Raw genomic sequence first — 18,174 nt, forward strand, 5'->3', positions numbered from 1 at the left:
CTGCTATAATGATATTATTTTCTCCAGTTTGGTGTTTGCCATGTGCAAAATTTTATTAAGTCGGACACTTAGGCTTCTTTCACACTTGCGTTGTGTGACGTACATCGCAATCCGTCGTTTTTGGAAAAAAAGGATCCTGCAAATGTGCCCGCAGGATGTGTTTTTTTCCCATAGACTTGTATTGCCGACGGATTGCGACATGCAGCCACACGTCGCGTCCGTCGTGTTTTGACGGACCGTCGTAGCAAAAAAACGTTCAAGTGAACGTCACGTCCGCCATTTTCTACCGTGCATGCGCGGCCGAAACCCCGCCCCCTCCTCCCCGGACTTAATACTGGGCAGCAGATGCGTTGAAAAACTGCATCCGCTGCCCACGTCGTCCCACATTTTCACAACGTGCGTCGGTACGTCGGCCCGACGCATAGCGACGGACCCGTACCGACGCTAGTGTGAAAGTAGCCTTACTCACACGGTGGTACTAAATATGTTGTTTCTTCATAGGTATATAAACATGGCAAATATTGGACATTCAATTGGCTCACCTGGTAGCTATATAATGCAGCTGCCAAGTCCTGAACCATTTTTTCCATTAGGCCAGGGTCACACTTGCAAGTGCAATGTGAGAAACTCGTGCGAGTCTCTCGCATCAATACCCGGCACTGCCACCGGCACTCGGGCTACATGTATTTCTATGCAGCTGAACGCTCCGGTCCCGAGTGCCAGCGGCAGTGCCGGGTATTGATGCGAGTTTCTCACATTGCATTCATAAGTGTGATCCCGGCCTTATACTGTAATTTTACTTTATTTAAAAAAAAATCAATACTACCCATGAAAATATTAAACTTTGCAATATGTTATTTGAGAAATCTTCTTCCTTCTCCTTCAGGACTGATCAATCGTTTTCAGAGTTTTCCATTCACGGGTAAAATGGGTTTTAAAATGGGATTTTTCACATTACTGAAATTGAAAAGTCATAGTTACTCACCGTTAACGGTGTTTCTCGGAGCCCATGACAGCACTACGGAGAGAGGGGATCCGCCCTTCAGGGACAGGAAACCTACAGATAAAAGGGCGGTACCTCTCCCTCGCATCAGTTGGTTTACAGAGCATCAGAGGACCTCCAGGTTAGTTGCAACAGAGAAACCATTATTTTATAACATTTCTTAATAAAGGAACCCCGTGCCTAAATCTATAGAATATACATCATATAAATTATATAAATTATACAAATTATATTTAAAAAGGTGCTCACCGCACTCGTGATGGGAGGGAATAAGCAGGTGCTGTCATGGGCTCCGAGAAACACCGTTAACGGTGAGTAACTATGACTTTCTCGGTCTCCCATGACAGCACTACGGAGAGAATTGCAGAGATTAAGCTTAGGGAGGGACCACTGCTTCAAGGACCCTTCGTCCGAAGGTTAAGTCAGATACAGAGGCTAGATTTAGTCTATAGTGCCTAAAAAAGGTTGATGGTGATGACCAGGTGGCCGCCTTACAGATCTGCTCTATTGATACCTCCGACCTCTCAGCCCATGAGGTAGCTACTGCTCTTGTGGAATGCGCTTTTATACCATCTGGGATCGTATTCCCCGAGGATGAATATGCCAAGGCTATTGCTTCCTTAATCCATCTGGCTAAAGTCCCCTTGGATGCCCGGAATCCTTTTCTGGGACCCTGAAAACAGACAAACAAAGAGCCTTCCTTCCTATACTCCCTGGTGGAATCTAAGTATTGGACTAGGCATCTTCTAACGTCTAGATTATGGAAGTTTAACTCTTTCTCGTTTTTCGGGTCTGGACAGAAGGATGGTAGGGATACCTCCTGTGACCTATGAAATTTTGATGCCATTTTTGGCAAATAGGCTGGGTCGGGTCTAAGAATGACTCTATCATCCAAGATTTTAGTGAAAGGTGGATTAGAGGAGAGGGCTTGGATGTCACTTATTCGGCGCGCCGATGTTAGAGCTACTAAGAGAATAGTTTTAAGTGATAATGTTTTTATGGAAATCGTTTGTATAGGTTCAAATGGAGGGCCCGTTAATGCTGAAAGGACTAAATTTAGGTCCCATGAGGGTGTTTTTTGAATAACTAAGGGTTTTGATCTTGTAACCGCCTTAATAAATCTTATTACCCATGGGTTAGCAGCAATGTTTTGGTTATATAAGGCTCCTAACACTGCTATTTGTACCTTCAGGGTACTGACTGCCAGCCCCTGCTCCAGACCTTTTTGTAGGAACTCCAGAATTTTAGGAATTGAAGGCCTGTCCTGGATCTTTACCTTGGAGACAGATAGGAATTTCCTCCATGTCTTCCCGTAAATTTTAGTGGTGATGGGCTTTCTACTTTTTAAGAGTGTAGCCACTAAGTTATCTGAGAAACCTCTTTGTCTTAATAGTCCCCGTTCAAAAACCAGGCTGTCAAATGGAGGTTCGACTCCTGTGGGTGGAAGATTGGACCTTGATGTAGAAGGTCTGGCATATCCGGTAGAACCCACGGGTCTGATATCGATAGTATCCTTAGCCAGGAAAACCATGCTCTTTTTGGCCAGAATGGGGCAATCAGGATCATTTTTGTTTTGTCCTCTCTGACTTTCCGAATGACTGCTGGAATCAGAATGGTTGGCGGAAAGGCGTATGTCAGTTTGTGTGTCCATGGAATCAGAAAAGCATCCAGAGCCTGGGGATTCCCTTCTGGGCTTAGAGAACAAAATTTGCCTACTTTTTTGTTTTTGCAATTGGCGAACAGGTCTATTGTTGGTGTCCCCCACATTTTTGTGATCTGATTGTAGATGGATTGGTTTAGGGACCACTCGCCTTGTTTTAACTGAGTCCGGCTCAGGTAATCTGCCCTTTCGTTGTTTGAACCCTGGATGTGTAGTGCCGAGAGGGATAGTAAGTTTTCTTCCGCCAGTTTGATAATTTTGGCTGAAGAACTCATCAGTGAACGAGACCTTGTTCCCCCCTGGTGGTTTATATAGGCTACAGTCACTTTGTTGTCCGAAAGAACTCGGACATGGTGTCCCTGAATATCGGCTAGGAAAAAAAGAAGAGCATGATATACCGCCCAAAGTTCTTTTTGGTTTGAGGATGCTAATAGTATTTGATCTGACCAATTTCCCTGGGCTATTTTGTCCCCCAGGTGGGCCCCCCACCCTTTGGGGCTCGCATCGGTTGTTATTATCCGAGAGATGTTTGGTACCCAAGGGACTCCCTTTGACAGGTTTTGGTCTTTTCCCCACCAGAGAAGGGAATGAATAACTGACGAATCTAGGGTGAGCCGGCTTTCCAATTTGTTTTTTAGTAACAATTGCCATTCCAGGATGTGCCACTGAAGCTCTCTTGTATGAAATTGCGCAAAGGGTATCGCTGGTAGGCATGAGGACAGGGAGCCCAGAAGCGACATTGCCCTCCTTAGAGTCATTGAGGGATTGTGTAACGTTCGCGCTATCATGGACAATATGCTGTCTTTTTTGGGACCCGGAAGTCGGCATTCTTGGACCCGAGAGTCCAATGTCAGTCCTAGGAACTCTTGTACTTGACCAGGGTTCCAATTTCGATTTTTTTATGTTTATAAGCCATCCCAAGTCCGTCAGGATGGTCATCACTTGGTCTCTCTTTTCTCTGCAACTTTGTGCTGAGTTGCTTGCGATAAGAAAGTCGTCCAGGTAAGGGACTATTAGTATATCTTGTTCCCTCACGTGGGCCATCATTTCCGCTATTATTTTCGTGAATATACGTGGGGCTATTGAAATCCCGAATGGAAGAGCTTTGTATTGAAAAAACCTTATTTGGCCCTTTATGGAGACTGCCATCCTGAGGAATTTTTGGGATTGATTGTGGATGGGCACATGATAGTATGCGTCGGTTAGATCTATTACGACCATGTAGCAGTTCGGGAAGAGAATCTTTATAGTGGACCTTATCGTCTCCATTTTGAATTTGTAATTTACGACGTATCTGTTTAGGTTTTTTAGATTTATAATTGTCCGAAAGGACCCGTCGGGCTTTGGTACTAAAAATAGAGGGGAGAAAAAACCTTCCCCTACCTCCTGAGGAGATATTTCCCGAATCACCGATTTTTGTAGTAGGGTCATGATTTCCTCCTCTAATGCAGTCTGTTCTGCAGCCGAAGATCTTGTTTTTGTTATCACATAGTTCCGGGGAGGGAAAGACACAAAATCTATTTTTAGGCCATACCGTATGAGATTTAGGATCCAGATGTTGTTGGAAATTTTTTCCCAGGCGGGAAGGAACGATGTTAGTCTTCCTCCCACCGGAGGATAAATGTCATTTGGAGAACTTTTTGTCACGGGAGGTGTTGCCAAAGAGGTAACCCCTATCCCTTCTCCTTCCTTCTTCCCACTTATTCTGCTCTCTGGGGGGTCTACGACGAAAAAATCTGCGGCTCCGAAAAGACTGTTTAAATGGAGTCGGACCCAGATTTGGAAACCCCTTCTTCTTATCCCCCGCCTTTTGGAGGATGTCATCCAGGGTTTCTCCGAATAAAAAATTGCCCTCACAGGGGATAGAACATAACTTTAATTTTGTCTGTAGATCTCCCGGCCAGCTCTTTAGCCACAAGGTTCTTCTGGCAGCGTTGGAAAGAGCAGCGGCCTTAGATGTTAGGCGTACAGAGTCCGCCGAGGAGTCTGCCAGGAACGCTGCTGCTGCTCTCATTGCAGGGAACGAATCCAGCAATTGTTTTCTGGGTAACCCGTCTTTGATCTGACTTTCCAGTTGGTCGATCCACACCATAAGGGATCTGGAGGTGCAAGTAGCTGCAACTGCAGGTCTCAGGCTACCCCCAGCTGATTCCCATGCTCCCTTGAGGAAAGTATCCGCTTTTTTATCTAACGGGTCTTTGAGGGTACCCATGTCCTCGAATGGCAGCGCGAATTTTTTCGAGGCTTTGGCTACTGCAACATCTAGTTTTGGTGCCTTATCCCAGAAAGAGGAAGCCTCATCCTCGAAGGGATATTTTCTTTTAAGGGAGGGTACCGAGGAATTTCTTCTATCCGGTTTCTCCCATTCTTTTTTAATTAATGTCTGGACATTAGGATTTAGGGGAAAAGTTCTTCTCTTTTTTTGTCCCAGACCTCCAAACATCACATCTTGGGCCGTTTTGTCGGGTTTGGGTTCCTCCACCCCCATAGTAGCCCTAACTGCTCTCACTAAGGAATCTACTTCCTCTAGTGGGAAGCAATGTCGGCCCGACTCTTCCTCGGACGAGGAAAGGAGGGATTTTGAATCGTCCGAGTCAGCATTTTCGGACGACGATCGGCCCGAGTGGGAATGTACTGATTCCTTCACCTTCTTCACCTCTTTTTTGGAGGATAGAAGGGCATTCTGAACCTCAGATCTGATCACATTTTTAAGTTCAGAAGCGAAGTCGGGGGTCTCCTCACATAGTAAGCGTTGGATGCATGACTTGCAAAGCTTTTTCTCCCAGGTTACTGGTAAAGCTTTGTTACAGGTGGGGCAGACCCTATTTTTCCTTTTCTCCGTGCTCTTCTTACCCTAGTAAGGGAGAAGAGGGAGCTCCATTATAAATATGTACATTCACGAAGATCACTCACCACCTGGATGTGAAGGCAGGTACCGGTTCTGGAGGGGGACTCGGGCCTGGTAAGGAAGGTCCTTGAGACGGAGTATCAGTTTTCGCAGCGGATCTGCTGCGCCGTGTGGAACGGCTGCTAGATCCACTCCTGGTGCTCTTTGCGTGGCGCTGCTGTCCCGGCTGCAGCTCCTGCGTGTCGCTGTCCTCCATGGTTACAGGGAGAAAGTGCGACACCCATGTGTGCATAATCTCCCTTTTTGTAACCGGCGCCAATCCCCCGGCGTCTGCCGCACTTCCGGTTCCTGCTCCCAGGGAGAAGATTTTACTGCGCATGCGCGCGCGATGACCCGGAAGTCCTTGCCGCATTTCCGGTGCGGCGGCCATCTTTGTACACCCGGAGCGTGCAGCGGTCGGCGCAGGAGCTCCGGGTGATCAGCGCCCCTTTTTCCTATGGAGTCTGGCGGCGTTCTCCCCTCGCTCACCCTGAAGGACCCCTCGGTCCCAGCGGTGGCGGCTTCGGGAGCCGGACAAGCCGCGGCAGGAGCCTCCTCGCTGCCGGAACTCGACCGCCCGGTCCCGGTCTCGGTCCATCGGTCTTCATGTCAGGTACCGTCCGATAGAGAGGTTCCCTGTCAGGGACAGGAAACCAACTGATGCGAGGGAGAGGTACCGCCCTTTTATCTGTAGGTTTCCTGTCCCTGAAGGGCGGATCCCCTCTCTCCGTAGTGCTGTCATGGGAGACCGAGAAATTACAGTTTTCCATAGCACTTTATAAGCACTAACTGTTGTTTCAGAAGAACTTGCAGAAGAATATCTTTGAGTTTCCTCCTGGTTGCCTGTAGAACTCTCCAAGTGGAAAATGAAGCAGTGTACTGTTGGATCTTCAAGAGCAGCAGAATAAATAATCTGCTTCGTGTATATTTCATTACACAGCAAAAAAATGGATGGCATTTTTCTTTTTCAAGACTTTTTTAAAAATTTGCAAATTAACTATAAGACAATTTCAGAGCAAAGGTCTCAAAACTATTACACGATGAAACTCACTAGAAGAAGGCATGGGAATTTACTTTGCATCACTTTGCATAATACATTCACATGCAGTAAGTACTTCATACTGCAAGCAATCAGAAATTTATAATTTATAGCTATGATTATATAATGGAAAGTAGGCGATTTTAGACATTCAAAAAACTAACTCTTAAAAAAGACCCTTTGCAAAAGTTTTCATGTTGGCTTCAGAGCAGAATAAATATGTTTGTTTGTTTTTTTTATTTCAACTCTATCAGCGAATTATTTAGCACCTAATGAGTCTAAAAAAAAAAAAGGATTTCAGTGGGTGTTATTAGACAATTGTTACTGGAGTGTGTGTACACCTTCTTCCCTTATAATGTTGACCAATCATAATCAGGAGGCAACAAAGCAAAAAAGAACACAATCCCACCAGTATGTGAGATGTAATAATACAGCCCTGATCGCCTGGTCTAACCTTCCGTATTATTAGAAAGTACTGGGAGATTACAGCACAGATGAATAACGCCTTTCAGCAGGGGTGGGATTCAAATTTTTAACAAAAGGTTCTGTTTGTGTGTAGGAAAACCACACCGATTTTTTAAGCCACACCCATTTACACACTTTTTCCTCTAACATATACAAGTAGGGGCGCAGTCAAACAGTTGAAAAAAAATTGGAAAGAGATCAGAACAGTGCACATTCTGGCCAGCGGCTCTACTGACCCGAGTGTGACAGCTGCACATATTTCTATGCAACTGTCTCACTTGACTGACCGGCTGGTCACATGATGTTCCATACTGTATAATGGCCACAAAGTGCTCCATACTGTATAATGGCCACGAATGATGCTCCATAATGTATAATGGCCACGCATTATGCTCCATACTGTATAATGGCCCTACATGATGCTCCATACTGTATAATGGCCACACAGTGCTTCATACTGTATAATGGCCACACATGATGCTCCATACTGTATAATGGCCACACATGATGCTTTATACTGTATAATGGCCACACATGATGCTCCATATTGTATAATGGCCACACATGATGCTCCATACTGTATAATGGCCACACATGATGCTCCATATTGTATAATGGCCACACATGATGCTCCATATTGTATAATGGCCACACATGATGCTCTATACTGTATAATGGCCACACATGATGCTCCATACTGTATAATGGCCCTACATTATGCTAAATACTGTATAATGGCGACATATAGTGATCCATATTGTATAATGGCCACACAATGCTCCATACTGTATAATGGCCACACATGATGCTCAATACTGTATAATGGCCCTACATGATGCTCCATACTGTATAATGGCCACACATGATGCTCAATACTATATAATGGACACACAATGCTCCATAGAGTATAATGGCCCCACATGATGCTGGGTACAGTATAATGGCCACACATGATGCTGGGTACAGTACAGTCATGGACAAAAATGTTGAGAATGAGACAAATATTAATATTTCCAAAGTCCACTGCTTCATTTTTTCTAATGGCAATTTGCATATACTCCTGAATGTCAGAGTGATCAGCTTAACAGCAATTACTGTACTTGCAAAGTCAATATTTGCCCAGAAAATGAACTTTAACCCCCAAAACACATTTCAACATCATTGCAGTCCTGCCTTAAAAGGAGCAGCTAACATCATTTTAGTGATTGATCCATTAACATAGGTGTGGGTGTGGATGAGGACAGGGCTGGCGATCAATCAGTCATGATTAAGTAAGAATGACATCACTGGACACTTTAAAAGGAGGCTGGTGCTTGGTATCATTGTTTCTCTTCAGTTAACCATGGTTATCTCTAAAGAAACACGTGCAGCCATCATTGCACTGCACAAAAATGGCCTAACATGGAAGAGTATCGCAGCTACAAAGATTGCACCTCAGTCAACAATCTATCGCATCATCAAGAACTTCAAGGAGAGAGCTTCCATTGTTGTCAAAAAGGCTCCAGGGCACCCAAGAAAGACCAGCAAGCGCCAGGACCGTATCTTAACCCCTTCATGACCTTGGGATTTTCCATTTTTCCGTGTTCGTTTTTCACTCCCCTCCTTCTCAGAGCCATAACTTTTTTTATTTTTCCGTCAATTTGGCCATGTGAGGGCTTATTTTTGGCGGGACGAGTTGTACTTTTGAACAACATCATTGGTTTTACCATGTAGTGTACTAGAAAATGGGAAAAAAATTCCAAGTGCAGTGAAATTGCAAAAAAAGTGCAATCCCACACTTGTTTTTTGTTTGGCTTTTTTGCTAGATTCACTAAATGCTAAAACTGACCTGCCATTATGATTCTCCAGGTCAGTACGAGTTCATAGACACCTAACATGACTGGGTTATTTTTTATCTAAATGGTGAAAAAAATTCCAAACTTTGCTAAAAAAAAAAAATAATAATAATTGTGCCATTTTCCGATACTCGTAGTGTCTCCATTTTTCATGATCTGGGGTCGGTAGGGGGCTTATTTTTTTGCATGCCGAGCTGTCGTTTTTAATGATACCATTTGGGTGCAGATACGTTCTTTTGATCACCCGTTATTGCATTTTAATGCAATGTCGCGGTGACTAAAAAAACGTTTAAACGTTCAAAACAGCTGACATGTCCCGGCTTTGATGCGGGCTCACCGCCGGAGCCCACATCAAAGCGGGGCTTCTGACCTCGGACGTACTATCCCGTCCGAGGTCAGAAAGGGGTTAAAACTGTTTCAGCTGCGGGATCGGACTACCAGCAGTGCCGAGCTTGCTCAGGAATGGCAGCAGGCTGGTGTGAGTGCTTCTGCATGCACTGTGAGGCGGAGACTCTTTGAGCAAGGCCTGGTTTCAAGGAGGGCAGCAAAGAAGCCACTTCTCTCCAGAAAAAACATCAGGGACCGACTGATATTCTGCAAAAGGTACAGGGAGTGCACTGCTGAGGACTGGGGCAAAGTCATTTTCTCTGATGAATCCCCTTTTCGATTGTTTGGGACATCTGGAAAACAGCTTATTCGGAGAAGAGGTGAGCGCTACCACCAGTCTTGTCTCATGCCAACTGTAAAGCATCCTGAAACCATTCATGTGTGGGGTTGCTTCTCAGCCAAGGGAATCGGCTCACTCACAGTCTTGCCTAAAAACACAGCCATGAATAAAGAATGGTACCAGAATGTCCTCCAAGAGCAACTTCTCCCAACCGTCCAAGAGCAGTTTGGCACCCAACAATGCCTTTTCCAGCATGATGGAGCACCTTGCCATAAAGCAAAGGTGATAACTAAATGGCTCATGGAACAAAACAGAGATTTTGGGTCCATGGCCTGGAAACTCCCCAGATCTTAATCCCATTGAGAACTTGTGGTCAATCATCAAGAGACGGGTGGACAAACAAAAACCAACAAATTCTGGCAAAATGCAAGCATTGATTATCCAAGAATGGACTGCTATCAGTCAGGATTTGGTCCAGAAGTTGATTGCATGCCAGGGAGAATTGCAGAGGTCTTGAAGAAGAAGGGTCAACACTGCAAATATTGACTTGCTGCATTAACTCATTCTAACTGTCAATATAACCTATTGGTACTCATAATATGATTGCAATTATATTTCTGTATGTGATATAAACATCAGGCAAACACTAATAAAAACCAGAGGGCAGCAGATCATGTGAAAATATAATTTTGGTGTCATTCTCAAAACTTTTGGCCATGACTGTATAATGGCCACACATTGTTACCCCACCCCCATCATTGCCTTCTCCATCACTACACACACACACACCTTTCAACACACTCTCGCAGCAGCCGTCAATTTAGCACCGCGGGAGCGGAAACTATGTCATCCAGCCGCGCCGCTGACTGCTCACGTTGCTGCAGCTCTGGTACGCCACCGATAAAAGACCTCTCCGTGTCTCCTGTGCCAGTCGGTGTCAGAGCGAGGAGCAATATCTGCTTCGATCCGACACAGCTAGTGTCCGCTCCATACACCTCGTACACACGCGGCTCCGCTTCATACACACACGACTCCGCTCCTTACACACATGGCTTCTCTCCGTACACCTCGTACACACGCGGCTGCGGTTCTTGCACCTCGTACACACGCAGCTCCGCTCTGTACACACAGCTCTGCTCCGTATGCTCCGTACACCTCGTACATACACGGCTCTGCTAAATCCACACTGTAAACCCCTCCTGACCCCACACATAAACTTACCCTCATCCAGCACCATGACAACCAGTCATGCATACATGGAGGCCCCCATCATGTGACCCCTGACATCTCCCCTTCTGTGACCTCATCACAGGACCTGTGCGCACAGAGCAGCCATATATGTGGTGTGCTGCTCTGCAGGTGGAGGGATGAGGCTGAGGCTGACATTGCAGTGCATGAGGTTGGGAGGTGCGTATAAGTATCGGACCGTGGCTCTGAATCTCCCCAGTTCGGGGAACCGGCTGCTTTTTTTTTTTTTAACAAGTGGTTCCATCGAACCGGGGAGAACCGGCCGAATCCCACCCCTGCCTTTAGGATAAGGTCCCTGTGCGGGAAGAGGCAGCAGAGCAGAGTTTAACTGTGTCACATTACACACCCTTCTATCAGCTCTCCTCTCCTAGTACTGTCAACGCTGCCCTTTCCAACACAATGCTTGTCCAGAGATTAGTCCTACTTATGTCTGTTGTGCTAAGGGCAACTTGGAACCCCTCTGCAATTAGAGAATAACAAGTTACTACTGTGTGAGATGTCATGACACTCAGCCCTGATCTCAATGCAAAGTGATGACAAGATGCTGTGAGCACAAAACACAATTGTAACTCATTTCTAAACAGGCTTTGTGGGGAAATATGCATTACAGCAGAGCTGACAGTGATATGAAAGCCACAGGTCTGACAGAAGAGTAATGTTACGTGACACAGCTAAACTTAGCTGCACTTTGTAATCAGGCAAGAGGTTAAATTAAGAGATCAGAGTGGTTTCATTATATCTCACTGAAAAACTGGCTATAAGCTATGATGATGGTGTATTCTTTCCTTTGAGAGCTTCTACCTGCTTATGATTGGGTAACTCAAACAGGGAGAAGATTTATGCACTCCAGTGAAAAATATCTGATAATTTTTGTTAAAGGGAACCTGTCACCCCCAAAATCGAAAGTGAGCTAAGCCCACCGGCATCAGGGGCTTATCTACAGCATTCTGTAATGCTGTAGATAAGCCCCCGATGTATCCTGAAAGATGAGAAAAAGAGGTTAGATTATACTCACCTGGGCGGGCGGTCCGATCCGATGGGCGTCGCTGTCCTGTCCGGGGCCTCCCATCTTCATAGGATGACGTCCTCTTCTTGTCTTCACGCTGCGGCTTCAGTGCAGGCGTACTTTGTCTGCCCTGTTGAGGGCAGAGCAAAGTACTGCAGTGCGCAGGCGCCGGGCCTCTCTGACCTTTCCCGGCGATTGCACACTGCAGTACTTTGCTCTTCCCTCAACAGGGCAGATAAAGTACGCCAGTGCCGGAGCCGCAGCGTGAAGACAAGAGGATGTCATCGTAAGAAGAAGGGAGGTGCCGGACCAGACCGCGACGCCCATCGGACCGGACCGCAGCGGGACCGCCCCTGGGTGAGTATAATCTAACCTCTTTTTCTCATCTTTCAGGATACATCAGGGGCTTATCTACAGCATTACAGAATGCTGTAGATAAGCCCCTGATGCCGGTGGGCTTAGCTCACCTTCGATTTTGGGGGTGACAGGTTCCCTTTAAGTTCAGTGGATGTTAAATCATTAGGTGCCAAATATTTTTATTGCCAATACCTCCAGCAAGGAAAGACTACATCATAGATTGTTAAAGTTGGAAGAGACCTCAAGGGTCAGCGTGTCCAACCCCCTGCTCAATGCAGCTTCCACTAAAACATCTGAGACAGATGTCTTTCCAGCCTCTGTTTGAACACTTCCATTGAAGGAGAACTCACCACCTCTTATGGCAGCCTATTTCACTCATTGATCACCCTCACTGTCATTTTATTCTAATATCTATTCTGTATCTCTTCCCTTTCATTTTCATTCCATTTCTTTTCACGTGCAAATGAGAATATGGATGATCCCTCTCCACTGTGACAGCCCTTCAGATATTTTTAGACAGCTATTATGTCACCTGTTAGCCTTCCTTTTTGCAAGCTAAACAGTCCCAGATTCTTTAACCATTCCTTGTAGGATATAGGCGGACCACTCACCATCCTGGTAGCTTTTCTCTGAACCTACTCCAGTTTTTTAATGTCTTTTTTAAAATGCGGTGCCCAGATCTAGACACAGAATTCCAGATGAGGTCTGACCATTGAGGAGTAGAGGGGGATAATTATTTCACATGACCTAGACTCTATGCTTCTCTTAATACATCCTGGAACGGTTTGCCTTTTTTTTTTTGCATCACACTATTGACTCATGTGCAGTCTGTGATCTATTAGTAAACTCAAGTCTTTTTCAAACGTGCTGTTGCTTAGTTCTATTCCTCCCATTCTATAGATGTAAATTTTTGTTTTTCTTGCCCTGATGTAGAATTTTGCTTTTCTCCCTCTTAACTACCATTATATAATTTACTGCCCATTGTTCAAACTTATGTAGATCCTTTTGAATCCTTTCCCCATCTTCTCTAGTGTTAAAGGGAATCTGTCACCTCATTTTTGGCCTATAAGCTGCGGCCACCGCCATCAGGGGCTTATCTACAGCATTCTGTAATGCTGTACATAAGCCCCCAATGTAACCTGAAAGATAGGGAAAAACACGTTAGATTATACTCACCCAGGGGCGGTCCGGTTCGATGGGCATCGCGGTCCGGCGCCTACCATCTTCATACGATGTCATCCTCTTCATTGCTTCCTGTCACGGCTCCTGCACAGGCATACTTTGTCTGCCCTGTTGAGGGCAGAGCAAAGTACGCAGGTGCCGGGCCTCTCTGACCTTTCCCGCCGCCTGCTCACTGCAGTACTTTGCTCTGCCCTCAACAGGGCAGACAAAGTACACCTGCGCAGGAGCCGCGACAGGAAGCAAAGAAGTGGACATCATCATATGAAGATGGATGGTACCGGACCCGGACCACGACGCCCATCGGACCGCACCGCACGGGACCGCCCCTGGGTGAGTATATTCTAAATTTTTTTATCTTTCAGGTTACATCGGGGGCTTATCTACAGTATTACAGAATGCTGTAGATAGCCCCTGATGGCGGTGGCCACAGCTTATAGGCCAAAAATGGGGTGACAGATTCCTTTTAACTACCTCTCCTAGCTTTGCATCGTCTTCGATTTGATTAGTTTACCTTCAGTTCCCATATTTAGATCATTTAAAAAAACGTTGAATAACAACGGGGCCAAGACAGAGCCTTGTGGTACCCCACTTGAAACACTCTTCCAATTGGAAGTGCAACCATTTACCACTCTTTGAGTACAATCACTGAGCCAGTTATGAATCCACCTAAATGTAGCCTTGTCAATCTCATACTTGGTCATTTTTTCAATAAGGATAGTATGAGATACTTTATTAAATGCTTTGCTGAAGTCAAGATATACTATCTCTACCGCATTTCCCTGATCCACCCAGTCAGTGATTCCATCATAGAAGAAAATTAGATTAAGTCTGGCATGACTTGTTTGCTACCAACCCATGCTGGCTCTGGTTAATTACTGTATTTTTGTCCAAGTACTTACATGCAAGCTGTTTAATAATTTGTTCAAAGGTCTTTCCTGGTATAGAAGTAAGGCTCACTGGCCTGTAGTTTCCTGGCTCCATCTTCTTTCCTTTTTTGAAGATAGGGACAACATTTGGGGTTTGCCAATTAGTATCGTTAATTTGTTAAAGGGTTTTCTCAGGTGGTCAAGCCTCTCACTGATCTCACTCATAAGGGGGCTAATCTTAAAAACTGGTCGGTCCCAGCAGTTGCAGCATTTTCTGCGTTGAAAAATGTTTTATGTCTGCTCCTGTATTGGTCCAGCCCGATCCGTCTGAACCGTTCATTGTTGAGGTGGACGCATCGGAGGTGGGAGTGGGGGCAGTGTTGTCTCAGGGACCCATCACATTGACTAACTTGAGACCTTGTGCCTTTTTCTCCAAGAAGTTTTCTCCTGCTGAGAGAAATTACGATGTCAGGAATCGGGAGCTATTAGCCATAAAACTGGCTTTTGAAGAATGGAGGCACGTTTTGCAGGGGGCTGTTCATTGGATTACGGTGACTAAGGACCACAAGAACCTGTCCTATATAGACAGCTTAACTCCTAGACAGGCGAGGTGGTTGCTTTTTTTTCACGTTTTTATTTTTCCATCACCATTCGGCCTGGTTCCAAGAATGTCAAGGCCAATGCCTCGTCTCGCAGTTTGGATGATCAGATATCACCTCTCGAACCTCCTTCCTCCATTCTTCAGCATGGGGTGGTCATTGCTGGGGTGTGCTCAGAGTTGGAGCGGTAAATTCGTGAGGCTGTTTCTTGCTCCTCCGTATTCGCCTGATTACAAGCTCTTTGTCCCTGTTCAGTATAGGTTGAGGGTTCTCCAGGAGTTCTATAACTCTGCTCTCAGTGGACATCCTGGAGCCTCGACCACTCAGAGAGCTATTGCGAGACTGTTCTGGTGGTCCTCCATGTCTTTTGACATCGCTATGTTTGTGTCTGCTTGTGATACATATGCCCATGCTAAAGCTTCCCATAATGGGCCAGCCGGGGAATTGTCGCCATTGCCAATTCCGGATAGACCCTGGACTCATTTGTCCATGGATTTTATCACTGATTTCCCTCCATCCAATGGCAAGACTGTAGTTTAGGTGGTGGTTGACAGATTTAGTAAACAGGTGCATTTTGTACCTTTGGCAGGACTACCTAAAGTGTTGTGAATTCCGTTCTCGGACTCCCTCCTGTGGTCATGAATGGTACTTTGGTTAGTTCTGCTCTTGGACTCCCTCTGGTGGCTTCGAGCGGAACTGCTGTGTTGTGAATTAGACTTTTTGGCTCCCTCTTGTGGTTACTAGTGATATGACTCTGGGATTGTCTTTCCTCAGTTTGGCACCCACCTGGGTCATTAGTCCAGGGGTGTTGCTATATAACTTCCTGGATCCTTAGTCCAGTGCCTGGCATCGTTGTAATCAGATCCTTTCTGTTTGCTCCTGTCTGCTGCTCCTGGTTCGTGCAAAATTAAGCTAAGTCCTGCTTCTTTGTTTTTTGGTTATTTACTTTGCTCTTATTTTTGTCCAGCTTGTACTAAATGTGATTCCTGACTTTGCTGGAAGCTCTAGGGGGCTGGTGTTCTCCCCCCAGGCCGTTAGACGGTTCGGGGGTTCTTGAATATCCAGCGTGGATATTTTGATAGGGTTTTTGCTGACCATATAAGTCATCTTACTATATTCTGCTATTAGCTAGTGGGCCTCTCTTTGCTAAATACCTAGCTCATTCTTACGTTTGTCTTTTCCTCTTACCTCACCGTTATTATTTGTTGGGGGCTTGTATCCAACTTTTGGGGTCTTTTCTCTGGAGGCAAGAAAGGTCTTTCTTTTCCCTTCTAGGGTTAGTTAGTTCTCTGGCTGGTGCGAGACGTCTAGAACCAACGTAGGCACGTTCCCCGGCTGCTGCTATTTGTGGTGCTAGGATTAGATATATGGTCAGCTCAGTTACCACTGCCCTATGAGCTGGTTTTTTGTGTTTGCAGACTTAGTAATTATTTCTGAGACCCTCTGCCATTGGGGTCATAACACTGCTGGTCACTGAGGTTGGCTTTATCACCTGATCTCGTTTATTGCTATGCTGGCTTCCCTATTTAACTCCACTCAGATCGTTGCTTCATGCCAGCTGTCAATGTATCAGTATTGGTTCAGATCTCTCTTGGACTTCTCTGAGGACCTGTCTACTCCAGCAGAAGCTAAGCCCTGCTAGTTCATTTGTTGTTACTGCTGCCTGAATATATTTCTTTGTACTGCTAAATTCTTGTCCAGCTTGCTATCATATTTCCTTGCTAGCTGGAAGCTCTGGGGTGCAGTGTTGCACCTCCACATCGTGAGTCGGTGTGGGGATCTTTTTGCATACTCTGTGTGGTTTTTGTAGTTTTTTTCTGCTGACCGCATAGTTTCCTTTTCTATCCTCTGACTATTTAGTGAGTCTGGCCTCCTTTGCTGAAACCTGTTTCATTCCTGTGTTTGTGACTTTCCTCTTAACTCACAGTCAATATATGTGGGGGGCTGCCTTTACTTTTGGGGAATTGCTCTGAGGCAAGGTTAGGCTTCTATTTCTATCTTTAGGGGTAGTTAGCTCTTAGGCTGTGAAGAGGCGTCTAGGGAGAGTTAGGTACGCTCCACGGCTATTTCTAGTGTGTGTTATAAGAGTAGAGTTTGCGGTCAGCAGAGTTCCCACTTTCCCAGAGCTAGTTCTGATTTTGAGTTTACTCATCAGGTCATTCCGGGTGCTCCTAACCACCAGGTCCATAACACTAAAGTGGAAACTTTATCCAAGTTATTTATTGAACATGTTGTGCAGTTGCATGGTGTGCCTCTGAATTAGGTGTCTGATAGAGGAGTCCAATTTGTGTCCAAGTTCTGGAGGGCATTTTGTAAGAGCGTGGGTATTGATTTGACTTTCTCCTCGGCCTATCATCCTGAAACTAACAGTCAGAGAGGACCAGTCACTTGAACAAATTTTGCGGTGTCTTGCCACGTCTCGGCAGAATGATTGGCGCTCCTCGCTGCCCGTGGCTGAGTTCACATTTAATAATCGGGTTAATCAGTTCACTCGCACCTCTCCGTTCTTCTGTAACTACGGTTTTCACTCCCATTTTAGTGAATTTTACAGGCTTGATTCGGGGTGTCCAGGGGCTGATTCGGCGGTTCAACGGATGGAGGAGGTCTGGAGGGAGGTTCAGGAGATCATTGGGGTGGCTCTGGGAAACAAAAACATTTTGCTGATAAGTGACAATCTGTGGGACCTAAGTTGCTGGTAGGAGACAAATTGTGGTTGTCTACCAAGAAGATACGTCTGAAAGTTCCCTCTATGAAGCTGGGTCCTAAGTTTATTGGTCCTTACGAGATCATTGAGGTTGTCAATCCAGTTGCCTTCTGTTTACCTTCGTGACTTTGGATCCCCTAATGTATTCCATAAGTCCCTTCTTAAGTCATGTGTACCTTCCTCTGCTAGGTCTCCATCCCCTCCGCCGCCTGTCTCTGTGAGTGATCAAAATGAATATGAAATTGAAGGGATTGTTGACTCTCGGATGGTTCGCAGTTCACTTCAGTATTTGGTCCACTGGAGGGGTTATGGTCCTGAGGATTGATCTTGGGTCCCGATGCGATCTGTCAATGCTGATCGATTGGTTCGGGCATTTCATGCACGTTACCCTGGGAAACCTGGGGGTCCGGTGGCCCCCCCTTGAGAGGAGGTCATGATCCAGATTGGGTTTTGAGTCCTGTCTACCCCTTTCCAGGTCTGGTCATGTCAGGGGTTAACTTTGCTCTGCTTCATTCTGGGTTCAGGTTTGCTATTTAGCTCCGCTACATCCTGCAGGTGGTGTCAGTTATATTTTCTGCCTACGGCGTTAGTATCTGACTCTGGTATTACCCTTATTTGTCCTGCTGCCTTAGCTGACATTGCTCATGTCTGTTCCT

This window comes from Ranitomeya variabilis, chromosome 2 (genome assembly GCF_051348905.1).
Source record: "Ranitomeya variabilis isolate aRanVar5 chromosome 2, aRanVar5.hap1, whole genome shotgun sequence".
NCBI classification, from domain to species: domain Eukaryota; kingdom Metazoa; phylum Chordata; class Amphibia; order Anura; family Dendrobatidae; genus Ranitomeya; species Ranitomeya variabilis.